Below are 17,491 nucleotides of genomic sequence, written 5' to 3'. Positions count from 1 at the left end.
CTGAGCCGGGGTGGGTCGGCTCCAGTGCAGCTGTGGTGTGTGTGACCGATCCGTCACGTATTTGTTGAGAATAGTCTTAAGCCAGTTGGGTCACGTCCACGCTTTTCATTCTGCTTGACAAGTAGCAATGGCCACAGAAAGGTTTGGGGCAAGGTTCCACGTGGCACTAGTGAGTCGTAGGCCAGTTCTGCTCCGTGTGGACTTTTATGAAGCAAACATTTGTTAGCAAACAGGCACGAAGCATTCCTGCAGCCTGTCCCCTAAACTCCCTGACGCCCCTGCCCTCTGGCCTTGGAAGTGCTCTAGTCCAGCGGTCGCCAACCGGTGGTCCGTGAGGTCCGAAAGGTTGGCGACCGCTGCAGTCTAGTCAGACCTTTTGGGAAAGTTCCCCTCAAGGTGGATCACCTGGCAACTCTTCAGAGGTGGGGCTCTCGCCCTTAAAGCGAGTGCACCACGCGGCAGCTCTCCTCTGACCCAAGGACCTTGATAGGCCACATTACAGGCCTCCCTAGAACCTTAGGCCCTTCTTCATTCAAGGGTGAAGAATGTCTCTCAAAGTGGTTTTGCCAGTTCGCTTCCCTTCAATACCACTCGTTTCAACAATGAAAGCCTGTTTTTAATATCCATCATGCTGACTATGAAGCCACAGATTTTGATTTCAGCAAAGAAAGTTCATTTCAGAGGGCCAGTTAGACTCTCTGGCGTTGACTGAGAGATAGCTTCATCTGAGGTAAGGCTGGCTGACTCCCCTAGGGGAGTAAATTCAGATTGAGCCCCCTGACTGTGTATAGAATGTCATCTTAACTAATACATAGTGCAGTTGACCCTTGAACAATGCAAGGGTTAGGGGCACTGACCCCATTCCCCCAGTCGAAAATCCATATATAACGTCTGACTCTGCAAAACTTAACTACTAATAGCCTACTGTTGACTGGAATCCTAATGCACAACATAAACAGTTTATTAACACATATTTTGCATGTTACATGTATTAAATACTATATATTACAATAAAGTAGTATAGAGAAAAGAAAATGTTCATTAAGAAAATCACAAGGAAGAGAAAATATATTTATGGCATTTATTGAAAAAAATCTACATGTAAGTGGACCCACGCAGTTTAAACCCCTTGTTGTTCAAGGGTCAAATGCATCCCATTCCCTGTGCTGAGTCCTTGGAAATGGACTCCAGACGTCATAGCCCTTTGTTACACTTCTTGAGTGCCAAGGCCGTCTCTCCCCCACGCCCCAAGCTCACTCACGTGGGCTCAGGATCCTTGTGACGAAGTCATGGATGTTTTGTTGGTATGTGAGGGGCAAAAATGAACGAACCAGCTTTGAATGGGTCCGATGGTGTCATCATGTAAGATGTGAACTTGGCCAGGGGAGAGCATGGCTCCGAGCGCAGCAGGTCCCTCTGGGGCCCCGCCTGGGAGTTCAGCCAGGGCAGCACTAACACGTGACGTGACTGAGCTCCTGCACGGGCCTCCCCCGCATGCACCTCTTGGTCAGTGCTGTTGTAAGGGCTTCACTCGGCATATGCCTTCGCTCCTCCTTTCTCTTTTTTCTGTATTCATTCCGTTCCGCCTTGGCATTTTCAGAACTGCACCTCACCGTGCAAAGTGCCATATATGACACCGTAAGTCAGCGTGTTCCCTCCTGTTGCTGGTGAGAGTCCTTTTGTTGTCCCGGTTGGTTGTGACTGAGAATCACGGCTTCTTTTCTGAGACAAAAACTCTAAGAGGAACTCATTAAACTGCTATAAAGATGTCCGGTGCCTTAATGTGCTGTGTAAATAGGTTCAGCCATGTTACCAAATACAATTTAAAGGTCAGAGTCTTTGCTCCCCAAAATACTGCAGTCGCGGAAATTTGAGAGGGGCCTGACAATCTCTTCTCCCATTCAGAAGTGACAGGGGAAGCCACGGCTGGCCAGGCGGCGGCGTTACCTGGACGGTAAATAGCGAATGGAAATGTGCATGTGCGGCGCCAGTGACCTTTCCTTCTCAGCACATTGGCTTGGAATTTGCACTGTATTATTTTCAACTCAGTAACCTGAATTGTAGCAAAGAACCCTTTCAAGTCATAGGCACCCATGTTCTGACAGGTTATGGCAAACCAGCTGCCAAATCTTTTGAGAACATTGATTTCATTGTGAGTCGCATTGCATAATCTTGAAAGAAATGTGAGCAAGTAGAAACATTTGGTTTCCCAGCAGCCACAGGGAGTGGTAGAAAAAAATACACTCGATTGGGCTGGACATTGGACTTTGTCGTCAACCAGCTCTGGCCTTGCGGAGCCACATAACCCTGAGCCTCCATTCCTCCAGGTTTTCTCGCCCATAAAATGAGAGTGTATGAAATGTTCTCTTAGTTATGGAATTATTTTTCTTTTCCATCAAAGCTACTTATAGCTAGCTACTTTATCATTTCACCTGAGATTTTTGAATGATATTTCTCAATCCTAAAATCCTTCTACAAATGGCATCATTTGTCATTACTTGCAAAGCACGATTATTTAGCAGTCTTCTCTCAGCATCTTCAGTGGAAGTTAATTGTTTAAAAGTATGTTTTTATTGATTTTTTTTAAGAGAGAGGAAGGGAGAGAGAGATAGAAACATCTGTGAGACAGAGACATCAATTGGCTGTCTCCTGCATGCCCCCTACTGGGGATTGAGCCCACAACCTGGAACTTCTTGGTGCATGGGAAGATACTCAATTGCGGAGCTATACCAGCCAGGAAGAAGTTAATTTTTAAAACGGAATTACTTTAAAGCTATGGTGAAAATATATAGACCAGAAATAAGGGGCTTGTTTGCTCAAGGAGTAGCTTTTTTTTTTTCCACCCCGAATTTTTTCCTTTAGTTTCAGAAAGCCTTTTGTGCTTTCTGAGTATAGGAAAGCAAGCTTTTAAAACTGTTTTATTTGAATAAGAGTAAAGGGTTAGGGGGAAATCAAAGGTACCTAATGTACCTCTAATTGCCTATGCTTGTCCACTGGGAATTTTTAAAGTGTCTTTCACTTTCAAACTATGCTTACCTGTCTATCCTCCAGTATGAACGCTGTAACATAGCAAATGAACAAAGAATGAAGCAAAACAGGCAATAGAAATAACAGTTCAAAGACCACAGAGCAGTTATTTGTGAAGCTGGTAAAGGCCTCTGTTAAATAAAAATCAATTTGATATGGGCGCATCAGGGACACGATCTGGGGAGACAGGAGGTGGGCAGAAAAGGACCCGAGTGTACAAAGGATTAGTTTTCAAATCTCTTGGCATTTCAGCGCAAAAGGATGATGAAGATTTCTTCTAGATGAGCTGTCATTTTCCATTGGAAGCTTTGCTGGTCCAAAAAAAAAAAATAGATTCGTAAAGATTGCATTGAAATTTTGAGCACGCGAGAGTAAATAGTGGTAGGCAGAGCATCTAATAAATTTCAAAACCAGAAAGTGTTGTAACATTCTATTCTTGTTTAAAAAGGCAAACCAAACTACCCACGTGCACAGATAATCCAACTACCAAAAACCTGTGTATAATTCTAAAATACACGGTTTCAATCTGCTGGAGGGCTTGAAAAATCCTTTCTACGAATTTTCCGTGATTTCTTTATCTTTTACTAATGAGAACAAGGTTTATAAAACCCGGCCGCCCCTGCTGGGAATAGAAGCCCAGAGCTATCTCAGAGCAGATGGTTTTCTTTTCTCACTGCCATAAACCTTTTAGGATTGATCCTTTTTCATTTTTACCTATCTGAGGAGTAAATGTCTTTGAGACCTTAGAAACCCAGTGTTCAGAGGGGACAAGAAGCTGCATTGACCTGAGTTCATAGTTGCAAAGATGATGTAGAATAAAGGCAATGAAATCCTGGAATTGTGTTTCTGTCCGTAAAGCAAAAGAAAATAGGTTGATTTTTAAGCATGAAGGGGATAGGCTTCAAAATAACTACATTTTTGAGCCTTATTATGCAGTGAGTTTCTGGATGGTAATTAACACCTTCCTAGTCCCAGGAATTTCAAGTGTTAAAGAATAATTTCTTCCATTTTGGAGGATGCACTACTTGTTACTATATTTAAAGATGTAGAAAGATGGGGAAGGGATTGGGAAGACTGGTTGCCATAATTATTCTGGGAGTATTTAAGTCACTTACATGTTGTACTATGTAAACTTTTTTACAAAGACTTCTAGGGGGCGATCTATTTCTATTAGAACATTTTGAAGCTGCTTACAGTTTTTGTTTGTTTTTACATCGGCCATCTATCTACCAATAACCTTTGGTCCCAGCGAAAATGGGCATGAATCTCCTATCTGAAACTTATTAGCTGTGACTTTGGGCCAATTACTTACTCACCGTGAGAAAGCCTCAGGTTCCTCATCTGAAAAATGGGGAAGAAGAAAATAATATCCATCTCATCAGACTGTTTTGAGGAATAAATGAGATAATGCATGAATAGTTTTTACTGCTCAGCCGGGCAGTTAACGAGTACCAAATTGTGGCTATCCTTTAAGTTGTGATTGCTTTCAACATGGTTATTAGGTTATCATTATTCAAATTTCCCAGGGTATTTCTTTTTCTTCCATTTTGTAAGTTAAGAGTTCAGGACCAGATGATCTTTGAGATAGAATGTCTGCATTGTTATATCTGTACAGTTCAATTTGTTTTTGATTGTCTAACGCTCATTCAGCCGTGGGTTAGGCATGGAGGAATATAACTTGCAGGATTTGGTTCTTATCTTCAGGAATGTGATATAATTAGCAGAGAAAGAAAGCAGCGATGGTAGTAAATTGTATGGTAACAATATTGTATGGTTACGGTGTTGATTTGGAACTGAGGGAGATCTGTGAGTGGCTGTTGGAAAAGGCTTCCTGGAGCTGCCAGGTTTCCATCTGGGCCTTGAAAACAGGGCCAGGTGTTCTAAGCAGCATGAGTGTGGGCAGGAACGTTCTAGAATGTGTGTGACAAAGTTATCTGCAAAATCAGAATGGAGGGAACGTGACTTGAAGTGGATGTGGAAGGTAAGCTCGTGTCATGCACCGCCCCCCAATGGTGGAGCCTCTGTGGGCCTGGAGATCATGCAGGCCTGCTCCCTAACTCCGTATCCTAGCTCTGTGCCGAGGGAAAGTCTCCTGTGTCCTCATCAGTACAGTGGGCGGATGACACTATCTACCTCATTAAGAATGTTGTTGTAATTAAATGGCCTGGTGCAGCCATCCCACAGAGTAATGGCTTTTGGGGGGCAATAAAATGGCAGGACTTAAGTTAAATTAGACGTAGTCTGCTCTATGACCCAGCAGTCCCCACCCGAAAGGTGGCCTCTGTCCAAGGAGACAGCTTGTTCTTGCAGCATTGTTGTGTCAGAAAGTTTGAGTATGCTGTGGGCGTAGACAGTTGAAAGAGTGATGGGGAAAATAGGGTGGTTGCTGTCACATAACACCCAGCAATTAGAAGCAACAACCTGAAGGACACACAGCAATATGGATGAAGCCTGAAACACCGTTGCTGTGTGAAAACAAGTAAAAAAAAAAAAAAAAAAAAAAAAAAAAAAAAAAAAAAAAGAATTATCTGCAATGAAAAATACATGCACAGCATGCAATTTACCTTTTCTAGGAGCTCATACAAAGAGCTGAATATCCATCAGGCACATTTAGAAAGGTTGCTGGGAAGCAGGGAAAGGCCATGGGAGTGGAAAAGTATGTAAGTAAGTAAGCTAATGGGTGATAATAATGTACAGAGGGCCACAGACTACTCATGAAGGGAAGCAGAAAATCTTTCAATGAGTTTAAGGCAACTTCCTGTTATCATAGATAAAGCAGATTGAGCTTTAGGCTTGTGATAGACAAAAGTAAATAAGTAGATAAACACCTACATGGTTTGATTGTAAGAAACACCTTGCCATGGGCAGATGGATCACATTTTCATTTCTCCTAGTCATTCTTTAACTCTTCTGGACAACTGTCTTTGATGTTCAATAGCTCCTAGAGGCCAGGTGTGCCTGTGGGCAGGATAAAGCTGTGACAATGCACATCACACTACAAGGATAATGTTTTCCCACATTTCAAATGATCAGTTTCCTTCTTCATGTCCAAGAAGTCTCATGTTGCAATTTTTGGGCTACACTTTTGATCTGTCTACCTGGCAAACTTATGCACAGTTCGCTGCCTTTGGCAAGGCAGCACAGAGAGGTTAAATAACTTGCACAAGGTCCCAGAGACAGTAAAAGGTGAAGCTAGAATCCAGACCCAGTTTGTCCTTGTACTGAGCCACGATGCCTGCTCCTTGCCACCACCATCTACTGTTACCAATTGGGGTTGCCAGCTGGGACCTCGGTTCTTCTTGTCGATGCAGAAAAGATTTTAAGGTCAACAAAAATGAAAGCAAAGCAAAGTGGGATTTACTGAAGATACACTCCAAGTGAGGAGCGGACCAGTTGAGGGAGACAATGGCCCTGAACTCCTGGGTTATATGGTTTAATGGTTTAAATTGATGGAGACTTTTATTTGCATTAGGGACGATTGACAGAAAAGAGTTATATAACTATATTTCCTCTGCACATGCCCTTACCCATAATGCATACAGAAAAAACCATGGGGGTGGGGGGTGGGGCGGCTAAATGGGGAGATCAAAACTGCAATGCAAATCTATACTAATAAAAGGGTAATATGCTAATTAGACCAGACATCTTTCGGTCATCCTTCCAGACGTCCTTTCTGACAAAGCCACAGTGGCGGGGGCCGAGGCAGAAGCAGTTAGGGGCGGCCAGGCTGACAGGGGAGCAGTTAGGGGGCAACCAGGCCAGCAGGGGACCAGTTAGGGGGTGATCAGACCATCAAGCAGAAGCAGTTAGGGGGTGATCAGGCCGGCAAACAGAGGCAGTTAGGGGCGATCAGGCAGGCGAGCAGTTAGGAGCCAGCAGTTCTACATTGAGAGAGGGATGTACCTGTGGGATCGGGCCTAAACTGGCAGTCAGACATCCCCCAAGAGGTCCTGGATTGGAGAGGGTGCAGTACCGGACTGAGGGACCACTCCCCACCCCCGTGCACAAATTTTGTGCACTGGGCCTCTAGTTTTATTATAATTAGCCCAGGACCCTAGTAAGATCGCATTGAGGTCATGTCCTTTTCCTCTGAGATTGTGCCAAGAAACGGCTGGTTCAGAACCTGCCCACTGGTGGTCTTCTGGCTGCTGGGCTGCCCATAGAGAGGCTCTCTGAAGGTAATGTTGGTCTGACCCCTGTCAGGGCCCCCGGGCAGGCCCCACCCCAGCCACTCCTGTCTAACTTCCTACCTAACCTACCAGGGATCAGCCTCTTTCCCAGGGACGCCCTACACAGTGCAGGATTTCCCAGGGTTCAAAAGGAAGGCGACCACTATACCCAAGGTGAAGTTCTTTCAGCCTCAAATGCCAGAGACATCCTTGGACCCAGGTATGACTCTCACGCCACTGACTCCACATCACTGGGGACCTACGTCATGTTGCAAAGCTGTCGGAAAAGTGTCTATTCTCCTTAATGTTTCTACATGTGTCTATCCCAATTTACAGGACTTCTTGTCTCTTTTGGCCTTAACAGAATTCCAGATCCCACGCAGGTCAATTGAAAAATGAACAGAGAACACCCCAATTTTTTTCAGCCTATTATCGCTCAGACACACACAAGTAATTTTCAGGAAAGTGGACTCTAATTTATTTTCCATGATGCTATCTGTAAAGTCTGATATAAACACAGTACTAAAACATTCAAAATTACAAGACTGAGACATGTGCTTTTGGAATTCAGTTCAATTGCAGGTGGGTCCTAGAGCAAATGAAGCCTGGAACATTGCTGGAGGCAAAAATGACAAAACCAAAGCTGTCCTACTTTGGACACATCAGGAGAATGCAGGGATCCCAGGAAAAGACAGCAGTGCAGGGAAAACAGAAGGCATCAGGGAAAGAGGTCATGGGGGATGGCTGACTCCATAAGGGAGCTATAGGCCTGTGTCTACAGGAGCTTGAAGACAGGATGTTGTGGACGTCACTTGTTCATAGGGTTCCCAGGAGTCGGACTGACTCAATGGCATGTAACAATGAGCACAGACCTCAGTACACACATCCATTTGGTGGCCAGGCACTGTGGGGTTTAGTGCTTAGAGTTAAAGGTGAGTATAGCAGGCTCCCTAATCTCTTTATACTAGTAAACATCTTTTTTAAAAAATATATATATTTTATTGATTTTTTACAGAGAGGAAGGGAGAGGGAGAGAGAGTTAGAAACATCGATGAGAGAGAAACATCAATCAGCTGTCTCCTGCATACCCCCCACTGGGGATATGCCCGCAACCAAGGTACATGCCCCTGACCGGAATCGAACCTGGGACCCTTGAGTTCACAGGCTGACGCTCTATCCACTGAGCCAAACCGGTTAGGGCATGTAAACATCTTTTTATTGAATGATAACATATATACAGATACTGTCCTACAGACCTGAGACACAAATTGTTTGTTTCTGTTAGAGTAACACATATTTAAAAAGTGCAGATACCAATGTGTTTTCACACACTGACTATACCCATGTAAGTCACCCAATAAAAAATAATAAAAGGACAGCATTAGCAGCACCCGAAGACCCCTTCATGATCCTTGTAGCAATACTTAGAATTTTAAATTTCTCGTTTGTCTTCAGAGTCTTATGTCTTTCCTGATATTGCTTTCCAACATCCTGATTTATTATTCAGTAAAATGATATTTGTTTGGTTTTCCTTTGTTTTTAAGAAAAGGGTGTAATTTGGTTTCAGAATACTGGTAAGATAAAGAACACGTGTAAAGATCACAGTCATTATGGCTTTTAATATTTCAGTTGCTGGAGTGTCTATTTTAAGTTCATCTGAATATCCTGACCTAAACCATTAAGGAGAAAAAACTAGTTTGGCCTGTTTCTCTTTCCTAACAGATTTTTGCATAGGTTTTCTTCCCAGCACCCCCTTTTCCCCAGCTAGTCAAGATTAATTTGCATAGGTGACTTGGTACAGCCCTACCTCTGTTGTCCTTATGTGGATTACTTTTTCCCAAGGGCTTTGAAAAGCTGGTGAGTTACATTTGTTGACTTTTCTCAGAGTCATCAGAGTTGTGCTTGCCAAAGACTTGAGTAACAAGCAATTGGCCAAGATGAGATTAGCAATTTATTTGGAGGAAGGGTATAGGAAATCTTTTAAATTTAGAGGTGAAAAGATCACAGACTGCGTTAAGTACAGGTTACCCAATTTGGCTCTAGATTTATGAAGAATTACGGAAATCATCGCTTTGCCTTCAAGGACTTCTGGGTCCTGTTTGCGCGTATATCCCTCTACCCCTCAGGCAAAAAGAAAATAAAAATCAAAACATAACCAGCAACTCTAAAAAAGTAATTGAAACATTTAGCCAGGCAGGTGTTATCTTGCCTGGGGATTCTGTGGCTCCTAATAGGGATTTGGAAGGATTTTGTTTCCAACAGCACGTGAGGAGAGCGACCTGACCAGCTCAGACACATTGGTTGGCCATGCTCAGAGACCATGGTGCTTTCTGTAACTGGCTTGAGTATCTTGCTAACTCCATAGCTTGTTTTAACATTATTTTTTTTAAAAAAATATTATTTTATTGATTATAGAGAGAGGAAGGGAGAGAGATAGGTGGAAACATTGATGAGAGGGAAACGTTGATTGGCTGCCTCCTGGACGCCCCCTACTGGGGATTGAACCTGAACTGGGCATGTGCCCTGGCTGGGAATCAAACTGGTGACCCCTTGGTTCATGGGTTGGTGCTCACTAAGCCACACCAGCAGGGCTCTTGTTAATTTTTTATAGGTGCTCTCCTCCCATTACTTCATACACATTTACCTACTTCCTGCCTGAGAAGAGATTTGACTATGATGTGCCCAAGTATGGTTTCTTGCTGTTTATTCTGCTCAGGATACACTGAGCCTCGTACATATGTGGGTTGATGCCCTTCTTTACTTTTTGGGAAATCCTTGATTTGCATAGGTGACTTGATACAGCCCTACCTCTGTTGTCCTTATGTGAATTACTCTATTCAGCTACCTCATTTTCTCTCCCCTTCTTATGGGACTCCATTTATACCTGCGTTAGGCAGTTTGATGTTATCCTACATGTCTTAGACATTCTTTTTTGTTTTGTTTTTGTTGTTAGCTTTATTCTTTGGGTGATTTGTTTTAATAACTCCTATCATTTTAATTTAAACTTTGCTCAGTCAGCTGCTAAGTCCATTTCATTCTGGTATCTTTCAGTCCAGTGTTCCCCTTTTGTTCCTTACTATTATTAAAGTTTCTACCTCTCCACTGAAACTTCCCATGTCTTCACTCATGTCATCATATGTGTTTGCCACTATATCATTTAGCATAATTATTTTTGAGTCTTTGATGATGATGATGCTCTCTCTGCATCTGTGTGTATTGCCTGTTTCTTTTCTTGACCATAAGTCATAAAGAATACTTAGACCCAGCTCAAGTAGAGAGCAGCATGGCTCAGCACCTCATTCAGGTAGAAAACAGCATGACTCAGCACCCTCTTCAGGTGGTGTCACATAGGAGAGACACCCCTTCCTCTGGAGCTATTATTTACCTCAGTTTCTCCTGGGCTTCTATTAAAAATGTTTGGCTTGTGCTCAAAATTATAGACACATGAAGAAGCAAAGTCTCCTATTTCTGGACTTGCCCTTTCACTTAGGATGTAGACACCATTACCATCACCTTAACAATAAAAACAAGCTGGGTAAGCTATATAACCATAGTTTAAAAAATCATTTCAAAAGCTAAGGTCATCAGTACACCTAGAAAAGGTAAATTACAGCAAGTGATAAACGTGTGAAAGGAAGAAAGGCCCACAGCCAGCTTTCCACCTGGTGGAGTGGCAGGAGGCGGGGGAACCGGCCATGGAGGGCTGGGAGGAGCCCGACAAACCGGTAACATACTTTCATTTCCTGCTTTCCTTCATATCTCCATTCATGTTGTCGAGAGAAATGGTCGTTTGTGCTTGTCTGCATCCTTAGTGGAAGCGGAAGTCTCAGACATAGGAAATGTGTCCGAGGAGATCAGGAAGTTTGCCAATAGGGAAAAGAGAACAAAGATAAGCCTCGGCCATTGATAAATAGGGACCCAGCTCTGTTATTCTGCCAGTTATAAACACACGGGCACGGTAACAGCCCTTACTTCCTGGGGTTATCTTTCTCATGAATGGCAGGCCGGTGGCATGCTAGTCATGTGCTTGTATGCTCTGTGTTCGTTTCTCTGTAGATTGGATCACTGGGGTGCACAGGGATTTGTTGGTAGTCCTCATTTTTCAGGGTTCTCTTGGATTTGTTGTGCATTGCAAGGTATGCTGGGGCTACTTGATTGAATTACAGTGTAGGGTGCCTACCTCTTTCATCAGAGTGCAATACAAGACTGTGAAATTCAAAGTTACTGAGGGCAGTCACTGGTGAAGTGCATGGAAATAGTTCGCTGTTTGCTTTTTCTGTGGTCATCCTATCATTGTCCTAAAATAAAGGTTTAGTTAAACCTACATCTCTCTCTCAAAGCATGTTTTGTGTGTGTGCCTGAGGGGTGTTCCATGGTCCCATCCATTGGGGGAATAATGCATATGGTGCCTGTTGCTCTTGTTAAACAAAATGCTAATAATGCCCCACTGACATGGCTCAGTAGTTGAGTGTCACCCTATGAATCAGGAAGTCACAGTTAGATTCCCAATCAGGGCACATACCCAGATTGTGGTCTCAATCCCCAGTAGGGAGCATGCCGGAGGCATCCTATCAATGATTCTCTCTCATCATTGATGTTTCTATCTTCTTTCCCTCTCCCTTCCCCTCTGAAATCAATAATATATATATATTAAATGCTAATAATTGTAAAAATCTTGGAGAAATCTTACACTAAGCAAGTTTTCTGAGCTCTATTTAACTAGGTGTTTCTGAAACGTCGAATACAAAACATTTTCCCAGGAACTTTAAGTTTTTCTTGTTAAGTAATAAGCAGTGACAGAGTTCTTTAGGAAATGTGGAGTTAAGTGGACCCTGTTGCTCTTTATCTCAGGGAAGATGAATAATTCATCCTGGCTGCCATTCGGAAACCTAGGAAACACCTTCCCCACTGCTTTCCCATAAGGAAGCTTGAATTTTTGGAGGAAGAAAGAGCTCTAACCCATCAGGTTACAGTATTCTTGCCTAGGGTCTCCTACTTAGAACAGCGTGATGTTAGAGTGCGATGCCATTGTAGGTGTACGCAAGTCTTGGCTGCCTAACTCGTCCAAGGACTATCCTGGTTTGCTGGCCCCGGAAAATAAGCTAGGTCAGCTGTCATTTCCCTGCAAATGAAAAAAGACAGCTCGCTGCCTGGACTGCGGTTGGAAGGAAAGGTCAATCAATACATTACCTTTCCTCCGTGTGTTCCTTGCCTGCCGGCTGAGTTGTGCCTTCTCACTAGTGGTGGTAATCTCTTCTGCTAAATTTTGTTTTACCTTGCAAATAGGTTAAAGGAAGGACACGGTTAATAACGTCTTCTCTCATGTACTTCTGAGCATATATTGGGGCAGAACCTTGCTGAGCCCCTCCCCCCTCCCCCCCCTCCCCCCAGCCCTGCATATTCCTGCTTGGATGGGGAGTTATGCAAGTTATTGTGGGAATTTCTCCTAGAGTTCTGTCATGCTCTCACACAGACAGAATGCAAACATTTTTGTGATTTGTTTTTTTTTGACAGTAGCTGGGATCTGTGTGGAATAGGGTGTTTTTTTTTAAAAAACATTTCTCAGTCAATATGTTTACTGGACTTTGCCAGCCATGCAGTGTGATACGGTGCATCACCAATACTTGAATAGTCTGCAACAGGAGGTCAGAATGGGGCATAGATTTTCTAACACAGCATGTTAGATGAAATGATTTTGTGTACTTTGAAGTGGAAAATTCAATCAGAATTTTCCACACTTTTTAGTTAAAGCAACACTGTTATTTATTGATGAAAGGTGGACTGAGAAAAATACAGAATGCAAACACAGTAGACAACACATCCAGCATTATTCCTGGTCATAGAAAGACATACTTTCTCTCCTGTAGATATAATGAAAGCCACACAAGATAAAAAGGGTCTGCTTAAAGTCCATACTATAGCATGCTGGGAACATATGCCAACTTGGTTAGCATGTGTGTAGATAAAAATGGAGTCTGGCTTTTTAAGAAGTTTGTTTTTCATTGAGATGGACACCGTGCTTGATAAAAGGCAATTACAACTGCCCAGGTCAGCTATTTTGGCTTAGTTTTTAAAGTAGCAGAGCTCATTTAAAAAGCATCTGAGCGTATCAATAAGAAACTCCAGGATAGATTCCCTAAGCTTTCATTCAAGTAGGCTTAGAGAATATTTAAACATATTATCAGTTTTCATCTGTCTGTTGGTGCACGGGAGATACATCAGCATAACTACCTATTATGTAGATGAACACTTTATACTTTCAAATTGTAAAACTCCAGGGTTGCAATGTCAGATTTGTGCATGAATATTTAAGATAGGATAATAACCTAATATTAGCGTGCTCAATGTGTACCAGTCACTTTTCTAGACACTTTATGTGTATTATTTAATCCACATGAAAACTGTGAGCTCTTCCTATCTGTAATTTCCAGCGAGGGCAGAAAGCCCCGGGAGGGTAAGTAATTTGCTCAGGGCCATACTCCTAAGCCAGCCTCCTTCTGGGCCACTGTGCTTGGTGGCCTCCTTGTGGCTCTGCCCCCTCAATGCATTCATGGGTGGGCCAAAGGACTCCATGGGCTAGCAACTTAATTCAGTTAGCTAGCGTATAGCACATTGGATTTTTATATTTAGATAAAAGAGACATATACCTCTTATATGTGGAATCTAAAATAATTGAAGTTGAAAAAAAACAACAACACAGAGGAATGGTGGTCTCCAGGAGTGAGTTGGGGGACTGGGAGAGGGCTGTTTAAGGGAGCATACTTGTAACTAGTAGATAAATAAGTCCTGGAAATCGAATTCACAGCACAGTGATTACAGATCCCAAACCTGTATTATAAACATTAAGCTTGCTAAGAGACTAGATCTTAATTGTCCCCACTACTGGAAGAAATGATAATTATGTGACACAATAGAGGTGTTACTTAATGCTACAGTGGCAATCATATTGCAATATAAATGAATCATATCATTACGTTGTATACCTTAAACTTGTACAATGTTATATGTCTATTATATCTCAATAAAAAAGACATAATTCTTTAGTAGTCTGTTTTACTTAGTTACTATTTTTATTCTGATTGATATATAATTCAATTCAGTGTAATTCCGTTTATCTTTTCAAACTAGCATTTAAAGCAACAGAACCATTTAAAAGCATTAGCAAAAATTCATCAGCTTGTCTAGAGTGTGGCTTTGAAAAATGGTTTAGGCTGCCTATGACTGTATTCATCAATGTTCTGAAGTTGATTTTCCCTCTTTGTTCATACTATTTTATAGTAGTGTCAGGTCTTACTTTTTTCTTTCTTTCTTTTTTTTCTTCTTTTTTTAACTTATATTCTATAGGCAGTGAGTCCAGACTCAACTATCAATTTCAGGTTTCCAAGGTAATCCAGTGTAATTCAGTGTGAGGACACACAGCTTCTGTGAAACACAGTAATCTTGTCAGTACAATAAGGCCCGGTGTGCCTTTTATTTTTCAAAGGAAGAACCGAAAACCAAAGTGGAAGCCACCTAAGTTCACCCCTGAATTACAGGTGGAAGCATTCACATATTTTAAGGGGGAAATCTTCCTGCTTGTTAACTTATTTTTTTAGTTAACAAAAATAAGAGGCCATCTAATCAAAAAGTTCGTAGGTCTCAAATTTAAATGTCCACCCTTGTTGTAGTCCTTGTGATAAAAAACCATCACCAGGGGTCATGTTGACTTTGGGAGGATTCTGTATTTGCAGTGAGAAAAGAATTTAGTCTTTGGGAAGAAGCAATTAAAAAAAAAATCTAAAACTTCACCGAGTTATAATATTTTCTGCTAATTAACGGCCACAAATGTGATGCCACTGCTAATTAACGGCCACAAATGTGATGCCATCAAGTTTGAAGTCTCTTTGGTTAACTTCAAAGTTATTAACACACACTGTGCAGCTCTCCCAAATCTATTTTGGAAAAAGGAACCACACCGGCAGATCTATAATCAATGCGTCCAAGGCTTTTGTTTCTCAAAGAACCTAATCTTAATTTAAGGAGCATTTGGTCATTTTCTTTGGGTAACCAGCCCTGCTCATGCTGAGAGCTGATGGCGCCAGGGCTGTCTTGATGCCCCGGTGTGCCTTGGGAGACACTGCCCCAAAGCTGACTTGCACAGCTCAGTACAATTTTTGGAGAGTATCAGAAATGTCTTTAGCTGCAAATAACAAAACATTCAACTAATAGTAGCTTAAATAGCTAAGGATTTATTATTTGCCTCTTAAAAATTTCTGTTGGTTGAGTGTCCAGGTTGGTGTGGTATGGAAACACTGTCATCAAGGCTACGTTGGTCTTTGCTGTGCTGAAGGTGAGGCCTCTGACCTTGAGCGAATCCCAGCCCGATTTGTCCAAGATTCGGTTTCTACAGCAGAAAAAAAATGGTGCTAAGCCTTCCTGTAATTGCAGGGTCAGGAAAGGCTGAAATAAGTCCTGTGGGAGAAGATGTGTAGCACGGTGCCCGGGGCTTCCTAGAGCAAGGCTGGTTTTTGTTGCTGTGGCAGCAGCCGGGCAGCACCTGTTTGCACAGTGGTGATGGAGGGAAGGTGTGAAGGGGAGTGGTGATGGAGGGAAGGTGTGAAGTAGGGATAGGGGAGCCTACCTAACCTGGGTTCTTCAGTCTTGGTGTTGCCAGTGCCAGCCAGCATATGTTCAGCTGGTGATGTTATTTCAAATAGAACATTGGAAGAAATACTTTATAAAAAGTCAGATAGCGTACCCTTTCACAAATAGAACCTATTATTACTAAATAAAATATATCCTGTACAAGCCAATTGTTTATTTTATTCTGTGACCTCTTTACAATAAATTTCACTACCATTAAAGGCTTAAGTCACATTATTGATTATTTGAATATGGGTGCCATTAATCTTCCATCGCCCTCATACATTTTATTATGTACGTTTTAAGTGTCGTCTTTTGCATTTAGATGGAGAAGAATGGTCAGGCAAAAGCAGACTTGTGGGTATTAGCTTCATACAGCACTTCAAGAGCTCCCTAGAGCTGATTTGCCTGTAAATTTCTGTACTAAAATGGGCTTTCAGAAAAGTGACTGCTAAACTACGAGGTGTCCTTAGTAAATAAAAATGATTAATCTTAGCTGAATAAATTCACTTTCACTGGTCAGATAGTCTCATCCAATTCTCTTCCCTGGCTCTATAAAAAGCCTTTTTCTTTTTTTGTATTAAGGTTGTCTGTAATTTTAATGGGACCTTTGAATTATCTGATTTTTAAAAATTGGTTCATAAAAGGAGATTGATTTTTTAAATTGGGGTGATTGAAATATTGTTTATGGCCAAACTGGTTTTCATTGAAACCACTGTCAAGAAAACTCATGTAAACCTGCATTAAGATACACTTAAAAGTGATTACAACTTTTTTTTTGTTTTTTTACAACTCTTAATGCTGGACTCTGGATTGGACAGTGATGTCGGTGTGGAAATACGAGGAACTGAAAGTTAAAAGTGAAAATCGGTTGAGTAGGGTTCTTCCTAGTTGCTTAATTTTTATTTCCAGTCATTGATGTTTACTTCTTTCCAAGGGCATTTTCCTGGGTAATGAGAAAATTCTAAACTCAAATAAGGCTTTCGGACATTGAAGAAGTTTGCTGCTGTTCTGCTGAAGACTCTTATAGATTTATAGTGATCCTAAGAGGTGTCTCATATCCACTATATTAACTAGCTTTTTAGAAGCTTATGAACATTGTAGCTTTTATTGATCCTGGGGAATTGTACCCACGATAAGCAATAAAAGTCGATGGTAACTTTCTTCCCATATAGGGGTGTGCAGATCAATATTTTGAATTTACTGTAATTTGCTGGTAATGGATGGAAGGACTGAAGAAATTGCGGAGCCTTGTGGGGCACAGCTGTGTGGTGTTGCCTTGTTATCTGAGCTCACTGTAGGTCACAGGCTTTCCCAAGCAACAAGAAACACAGCTAAGTGGCAGGGCTGATACGCGTATTTATCAAGAGCCTCCTTCACGTGTCTCTTCTAAGGGAAAAAAGAAAATCACACAACTTGTCCATGATGACCTTAATTTTATAGTCCTAAAGGACCTCTAAATGGGCACTGCCTTAAAGATGATTAAAATTCTAAGCATCGGTGTTTGATCTCCTTCTACTCGAGGAATTTTCCTGCTGATGAGGAATGTTGCATGATTTCACCGAAGCCTCATTTGTTTTGAACCTTCCAGTTGTTTCACAGACTGTGCCCAGGTTCCGCCCTGAGAGAGGAGGGTGGGTCCTGGGCACTTGCTCTTTGATGCCACCCAACCT

The 17,491-nt window shown here is 42.0% G+C and overlaps 1 protein-coding gene across 12 annotated transcripts in view; it reads left to right on the top strand.

Moving 5' to 3' along the window:
- The window catches only part of MAST4 (microtubule associated serine/threonine kinase family member 4), a 522,072-nt gene that overhangs the window by 253,490 nt on the left and 251,091 nt on the right, over nt 1–17,491 (top strand). The gene's annotated exons all lie outside the window — the stretch shown is intronic.

The sequence above is a fragment of the Cnephaeus nilssonii genome, assembly GCF_951640355.1.
Source record: "Cnephaeus nilssonii genome assembly, chromosome: 2".
Lineage (NCBI taxonomy): Eukaryota > Metazoa > Chordata > Mammalia > Chiroptera > Vespertilionidae > Cnephaeus > Cnephaeus nilssonii.
The sequence above is the reverse complement of the archived record's forward strand: the minus strand, read 5'-3'. Positions and strand labels throughout refer to the sequence as shown.